Raw genomic sequence first — 7080 nt, forward strand, 5'->3', positions numbered from 1 at the left:
AAGTCCAGAGTCCCAAGCCCTGTCCTCAACTGCTTTTCCAAACCACAAGCAGAGAGCTGAATGGGAAGTGGGGCAGTTGGGATTAGATTGAACACCCATATGGGATCCCAGCACGTATAAAGCAAGGACCTTAGCTATTAGGCTATCATTGTTGGCCCAAGAAACAGCACTTTTAAGGAGGTAATTACTGGGCCTAGCACGGTAGCCTAGTGACTTTAGTCCGCACCTTGCATGTGCTGGGATGCCCTACGTGTGCCAGTTCTTTTCCCGGATGCTCCACTTCCCATCCTGCTCCCTGTCAGTGGCCTGGGAAAACAGTCAGGGGTGGCCCAAAGACTTGAGATCCTGCACCTATGTAAGCAATCCAGAAGAAACTCCCGGATCCTAGCTTTGGATCAGCTCAGTTCTGGCCACTTCATCCACTGCAGAGTGAATAAGTGCATGGGAGATCTTTCTCTGTTTCCTCTCATCTCTGTTTTTAATATTGCAATAATAATAAAATTTAAAAAAATTTAAAAAGAGGGTGATTACCAGAAACTATAGCTACTGTGAATCCCCTTCGAACTGATTTCAGTTCCTTTAAGGATACACAAGGACAGAGGAAATACCACAGAAGCTGAGTTGGCCAGGGAGTGACCTCAGGAGAAACCAAACCTATTCTCATCCTGCTCTCAATTTTCAAACATTTGAACCACAAGAAATGAATGACTGTGATTCAGGACACATACTCTATCTGTTATGTTGACTAAAGCACACTCTTCATTATAACTATCATTCCTATAGCAATGAGAAAGAACCCATCACCGTCAGAGACATATACAAATCAAAAGTTATGAGTTCAGATGCCCAACACCTAAACAACAATAACAAAATATCAAATAACCAACCAACATACTGACCTTCCAGTCCCCCACAAAATAAAAAAACAAGTCTAGGACTAATAAAGGAGACTCAAGTATATAATATCCAAAAGGAAGTAGGAACATGCAAAAATTGCTCTCACAGAAGGACAATGGCCCTGGGCTCGCTGTGACAGAGTGAGTTTTGTCACTGCCGTGGGGTGACCGTCCCATGTGGAAATACCTTCCAATTCTGAGATTCTTTTTTTCCGCTTGCTTCATTTTATTTGAGACTCTCCACTGCACTTTTCATTTGCTCTACTATTCTTATTTTTTGAAATGTCAGCCTTAATTTGCTCTATTGCTGTTATTTTTTGTGTAACATATTCCTTAATTTTTTTGAACTCTTGTATGTGCTTCTCAATGTTGATCAGAAGCTTTATAATGAGTTTTCTGAATTCTGAGTTCCCAATTTTCTCACTGTCTTCCTCAGTTAACTCTGAGGGCGGCATCAGGTTTTGCTCCTTTGCAGGGGAGTCTTTAATAATATTCATTTTACTTCTGTGTATTCTTTTGCTCTAGATAATTGTACTTCTACTTATCAGATTCTTCTCCTTGGTGCAGGTTTCTAAGCAATGTCGTGCACAGGTCCACAGTTATTGTTAGGGTTTCCCCCAGGGACATGGTGTGTCATGGGCCTATGGCTTCCTACAAGAACTAAGTGGGCACAGATCCAGGGGTAATCTCCCACATTCGAGAATTCAAGGAGGGACAGTGGCCAAATCGGATCCACATTTGGCCAGGTGTCACAAGATTCATCACTCTGATCAAGATTCATGCTTCATAGCTGAGTCTTTAGCATTAGGATTGCAACATGCATCAGTTGATATTTTTGCTTCCAATTTATTCTGAAACAGAATGTGGGATATTGAAATTCAAGAAACTCATACTACATACATTCTGGAAATGATAAAGATGGTATTTCAAACAAGTGTTATGCACTGAACATTTATTATCAACATAAGAATCTGAAAGCAGTACTCATTCACATTTTACCCCTCACAATAAAGGTAGATCACTCACAAATTGCATCTTACTTTAACAACGCATAGCTGTGTTCTCAAACACAACTGGTAATCTCATGTATACCTTTTAACACTTGTTGGAACTTCTGAAGTGTTTTTTCACTTCGATTTTACTTTTAGTACTTTGTTTGCAATGTTGTTAAAGCTTGTTTCACTCATGTTGTAAGCTGACAGAGCATGCCAGTATGTTTATGGTCGCTAATATATGCTTACATGCTTTAGTAATGAAAATTGACGGCTCCCAAAAGGCTTCTGCACATTATCTACATTCCTAATGTTTCTCCCATGTGAATTCTGATGTGCAATGAAATCCTCCCCCTTTTTTTTTCACCACACAGGACATTCATATTGTTCTTATCCTGTGTGGGTTCTCTGATGTGTAATGAGGTCTGACTTCTGAGAAAAACTTTTTCCACACTCATTACATTCATAAGGCTTTTCCCCGGTGTGGATTCTTTGATGTTTAATGAGGTGTGGCTTCTGAGCAAAAGCTTTTCCACACTCACTGCATTCATAAGGTTTTTCCCCAGTGTGGATTCTCTGATGTATGATTAGGTCTGACTTGTAATGAAATGCTTTTCCACATTGGCTACACTCATACGGTTTTACCCCTGTGTGGATTCTCTGATGTCTGTTTAGGGATGTCTTCAGCTTAAATGCTTTTCCACACTGGCTACATTCATAAGGTTTTTCCCCGTTGTGGATTCTCTGATGTATAGCTAGGTATGATTTCTGTTTAAATGCTTTTCCACACTCAATACATTCATAAGGTTTTTCCATTGTATGGATTCCCTGATGTCTTAATGAGGTATGAATTCTGAGCAAAAGCTTTTCCACACTCATTGCATTCATAAGGTTTTTCCCCAGTGTGGTTTACCTGATGGGTAAATAGGGATGACTTATGCCTAAAGGCCTGTCCACACTCACTACATTCATAAGGCTTCATTCCTGTGTGGATTCTCTGATGTCTAACGAGGTGTGACCTCTGAGCAAAAGCTTTTCCACACTCACTACATTCATAAGGTTTTTCCCCGGTGTGTATTCTCTGATGTGAAGTTAGATATGACTTCAGTGTAAATGCTTTTCCACACTCACTACATGCGTAAGATTTTATGCCGGTGTGGTTTATCTGATGTGTGATTAGGGATGACTTATGCTTAAAAGCTTGTCCACACTCACTGCATTCATAAGGTTTTACCCCTGTGTGGATTCTCTGATGTATAGTGAGGTGTGACCTCCGAAAAAAAGCTTTTCCACACTCACTACATTCATAAGGTTTTTCCCCGGTGTGTATTCTCTGATGTGAAGTTAGATATGACTTCAGTGTAAATGCTTTTCCACACTCACTACATGCGTAAGGTTTTATGCCGGTGTGGTTTATCTGATGTGTGATTAGGGATGACTTATGCTTAAAAGCTTGTCCACACTCATTACATTCATAAGGTTTTACCCCTGTGTGGACTCTCAGATGTGCAATTAGATATGACTTTATTTTAAATGCTTCTCCGCACTCATTACATTCATACGGTTTCCCCTCTGTGTGAATTCTCTGATCCCTAATGAGAGAGAATTCCTGGTGAAAGACTTTTCTGTGCTCATCACATTCATATGGCTTCTCTGCAGTGTCAAGGATCTGATCTCCTATGAGTTCTGACTCCTGGTCAATGTTTTCTTTACATCCGTTGCACACATAGAAATCTGCTCCTCTGTCACTTCTATGTTTGCTGATAATGCAAGATTTATAGTTAAAAGGCTTTTTACAGTAACCACATATACAGTGACTTCTAGCTGTTTGGGTTATCTGATTGACTTCCACATCTGTTTTATAAATAAGTGATTTCTCACTCTGGAAGTGCTCTTGGGATTTCTCTCCTGAGTGTGTTTGTGGATGATTGTCAAAGTCAGAATTGTTATTTAATTTTTTCTCTTTAAACTGCACAGACTCTCCCACACTGACAGGTTGCTTATTACATGCGTCGCTGGTATAGACTTTCTCACTCACAAGGAATATCTTCCTCCTGCTGAAAGTTTTTTCTTTCCCGTTGTGTTCAAAAGACTGCTGACAAGTGTGCATCTTATCGTGCTGACTGAGATTTTCCCCACTCTGGAGTTTGGTCTCAGGGAAATCAGAGGCATGCTTTATCTCAAGAGGCATTTCACCAGGGAACCTGGGGGAAGAAAAGATTTCCAATGAGCTATGGTGCCTTTCTTCTCTGCTTCTAAAAGCCAGTAGACTTCTAAGATCTCTTCTTGGAGGTGCTTTCTCTGCCCAGCATCCAAGTTTAGTTGGTCACTTAGCAATAAAGCTTCCATTGAAAACTGATTTCCTGTTTCTGTTTCTATAGTATGATCCTGAAAGAAGTTTTTCTGGTAACATTTGCTATGGTGTCGCAATATAAGAGTTGAACAAAACCCAACTCCAACCATTGCCTAACTCTAGCTAAACCTCCAGACAGATTACACTTTCAGAGGGGTGGAGGTAGGAAGTATAGCAGCTTAGCATTTCAGACGCACTACTCATCAACTACCTATTTGCACTTTTCTTACCAACTCAGTTTTCATACTGGAGTCTAGGCTCTGGTTGCTTGTGTTTGCACAGCTCCTTAGGGAAGATTAGCAGTCCCTGGCAAGGGGCACTTTTCTGCATGACTTGAAACAGCCTAGGTGGATTCTGAATGCCAAGCACCTGACATGGTACCCAAGTTCTGGGCTTCTTTCTCATGTTTCAGGTTGGTTTATCCTCTCTTGAGGAATGATTCTTCTTGGCCTTGATAGTTTTTGTTTGTTTAAGATTTATTTTTTTTTATTAGGAAGTAGATACGCAGACAGGAGGGGAGGCAGAGAGGAAGATATTCCGTCCGTTGATTCACTCCCCAAGTGAACACAATGGCTGTATCTGAGCTGACACAAAGCCAGGAGCCAGGAAATTCTTCTGGGTCTCACACACAGGTTAAGCGTCACTTTTGAAATTTTGTTGTCACTACCTCTCTCCATTCAAGAGGCACACCATCCCCTGGCTCTCTCCAAAGTAATGTAATTTCATTCCATCTGCTTTCTACATTCACCTAGTCACTTTCAAATTAACACTATAAATGAAATATATATGTATATATAAAGAAACAAATTATATTTCTTAAGTTTCATTTTTGTACAATTTCTCATTCATATCATGTTTCAATTATGGGCATAGCTAATATTAAGCATCCTTATCAGGGCCCTCTGAGGTATACCAGTGGCTAAATTCCTAGAATCAATGTACCAGGATCACATATGGGTGGTGATTCTAATCCAGGCAGCCCCGCTTCTCATCAAGCTTGCTTCATGTGGCCTGAGAAGGCAGTCAAGACAGCCCAAAGCCTTGGGATTCTGCAGCTGTGTGCGAGACCTGGAAAGGGTTCAATGCTCCTCACTTCAGCTCTAGCCATTGTGGTTGCCTGGGAAGTGAATCAATGCATGGAAGATCTTCCTCTCTCACCTCCTCTCTGTAGGTCTGACTTTGATATAAAAATAAGTATATCTTAAGAAAAAAGTCATCTTGGGCAACTCTCTTTTTGAGTATTATAAAATTTTTGTGATTACAACTTGCCTGAAGATTATTTCTTGACTTTCCTGATTCGCTCCAAGCAGCTCATTCTCTCTGTAGGATTCTGAAATGAGGAAAAGAGTAACCATCTCCATGGAGCTCATCTAAGTTTTTCTGTTACAAGGCTCAATTACAGCCAATGAGGTTTATTGCCATTCTAAATACAGCATATTTTAACATTAGTGCAATGTGGACATTTATGAGCATAAATAATGAGCATTACTTCTTTATTAATGCATTAACATAATGGCTTTTTAAAATGCAAATTTCAATTACTTGGAATTGTGCATTTTAAGTTGCTGCAGGATGGCAGTGAAAATGTGGCACAGAAACTCAACATAAGGTTTGGGATGTCTTACATCCCATAAGAGCACCAATCTGTCTTGGCTTGAGTAGTCTGACTCAAACACAACTTCCTGAGAATGTATCTGGCAGGTGGCAGATGATGATTCAAGTGCTAGGGATCATGAAAAGAGCAATAAGTAGTGCTAGATGTAGGGTGATTTGCCAACAAGTTTTGAAAGGCATTGCTAGAGTAAACCTACACATGAGGATTATGGAACTCCTGTGTCTCAACAGTTATCCTCTGGGAGGACACTTTAACAAACAAAAACAAAAACAAAAAACAAGGGTTCCAGTCCACCTTTAATGAGCTATGTGTCAACTTCAATGCCCACTAAGTGCTCACCTACCTGGAAGTCTCTGGTGTGTAGATTTGTCCACTGTCCATGGTGCTAAATCTCGTTCCAAGTTCAAGATCACATGAGGCTTTGTCAAGCTGTACCCTGTTCATGGAAAATGATGTAGATTTTGTGACATCACTACTTAGTCTTACCTAGTATGGAACTTCAGAAACTCTCCTTTCATTTGTCAACCATAAAGAAGTGTTCTGTTTGGGCATGACAGATTTTCACTCACCCAAGGACAGCAGATTGTTATAAGTCTCAAGCATCACATCCCTGTACAGGGTCCGCTGAGTGTTGTCCATGTGCTGCCATTCCTCCTGGGTAAAGTCCACAGCCACATCTTCAAATGACACCAACACCTATAAAGTACATGTCTCCTCAGTTCTGGATCATCAAATACAAAGACTGACGGTGAATTGTATGTATATTTAATTTGCAACTTTAATGGATGCAATTTAATGTACAGTCTACAGAGTAAAAACAAAACAAAAATAGGTTCTCCTGTATTACTTGTGCAACTCCAATACTACAATAGAATATCCCTTATTATTCTCTTAAAGGTTGTTTTCTCGAAATATTTTGAATCTAAGGAACTTTTGAGGGCATTGTTTAAATAAACTTGCAAGAGGAAGACATCACACCCAGTTTGTCCCTATGATTGCCGTTCTGCTTTTTAATAAAATTAAACAATCTCTTTAACACTGAGCCAAACTATTAACTCAGTGCCTGTAATAGTAAGCTGAGTGCAATTTTTTTTGTGCTTGTTTAACTTGCACCTTGTGTGGATGCAGCTAAATTTACAATCTATATTGCAACATAGGGTAAAAATAATATGTTGTTCTGCATCATTTCTGCAATTCTGAAGCTACAATTCCATTATGATTCTG

At 39.9% G+C, this 7080-nt stretch overlaps 1 long non-coding RNA gene and 1 pseudogene across 1 annotated transcript; both read right to left on the minus strand.

The window, feature by feature from the left end:
- Positions 1–2620: 2620 nt before the first annotated feature.
- On the minus strand, positions 2621–4079 carry LOC121158958 (annotated as a pseudogene).
- A 1462-nt stretch (positions 4080–5541) lies between these two features.
- On the minus strand, positions 5542–6546 carry LOC121158959. Its single transcript, XR_005884282.1, has 3 exons — positions 6426–6546; positions 6200–6292; positions 5542–5571 (listed from the first exon to the last, which is right to left on the minus strand). It is a non-coding gene; the product is annotated as an uncharacterized LOC121158959 (long non-coding RNA).
- Between the last annotated feature and the right edge of the window lie 534 nt (positions 6547–7080).

The sequence above is a fragment of the Ochotona curzoniae genome, unplaced genomic scaffold (assembly GCF_017591425.1).
Source record: "Ochotona curzoniae isolate NIBS_2020 unplaced genomic scaffold, NIBS_Ocur_1.0 contig_4036, whole genome shotgun sequence".
NCBI classification, from domain to species: Eukaryota; Metazoa; Chordata; class Mammalia; order Lagomorpha; family Ochotonidae; genus Ochotona; species Ochotona curzoniae.